Here is a 975-nt window from a genome sequence, read left to right as displayed (position 1 = left end):
TAGTTAGAAAGGTGTTAAGTTAGTGAGAGTTAGTTGAAGTTGAGATTAACTATAATCACAATTCTATTCTTGAATCTCTCTCAAAGACTCAGAGTTCACTTTTCACTTTCACTCTCTTCACTTTCCCGATTCAAATTCTACAACCGAATTTATCAAATGTTATTTACAATCTTAATTATGTAGTATTAGTTCTTACATCTTTTTTTTTTTATTATAAAATTCACAGAAAACTTATAATTATTAAATGATTATTATGGTATTTAAAAAGTGATGGTTAATTTGTTTAAAAAAATGAAAATTAATATTTAATTTAAAAAATAAAAATTAAATAAATAAAAATTAAATATCAATTTATAGGTACTATATAAAATTGACCAAATTATTATATGCTACAATAAGGCTGTGCTAGGGCTATACCATACAACAGCAATTTTGGAACCCTTTAATTTCTTTTTCTTTCTTTCTTTCTTTCTTTCTGATCGTTAATATTGTAGCAAGATTACAAGAGAGAAGAAAATTCATCCCAACGAACTTGTGTCCTTTCGGCATAATTAGAATTTTAGAGAATTACCATTATTCTACTACAATAATTCTCTTATTATCCTTATTCGCATGCTAACTATGCTATATCTAATAATTAAGCATTCACCTTTATCCCATCTATATTCAAGTATATAATGCAATGTGGTGAAGCCAATACTGTGCCTATATCAAATATCTATCCTTAAATTGATAGATTAATAAGATTTTCGGTTATGAGAATAATAACAAATAAACAGATTTTTCACTTATAAAAATGATTAAAATAAGATTTTAAAACAAGATATAGGAGACAAAATTTAAAAAATGAGAATACTTTAAAATTCACTTCAAATATAATAATCGATGATTTTAGTTTTATAAAATATTGTCGAACACATTTAAAATACCAAAATCTTAAAATATACAGTTGAATATTGACTTTTATATAATATA

This window comes from Arachis stenosperma, chromosome 6 (genome assembly GCF_014773155.1).
Source record: "Arachis stenosperma cultivar V10309 chromosome 6, arast.V10309.gnm1.PFL2, whole genome shotgun sequence".
Taxonomy (NCBI): domain Eukaryota; kingdom Viridiplantae; phylum Streptophyta; class Magnoliopsida; order Fabales; family Fabaceae; genus Arachis; species Arachis stenosperma.
The sequence above is the reverse complement of the archived record's forward strand: the minus strand, read 5'-3'. Positions refer to the sequence as shown.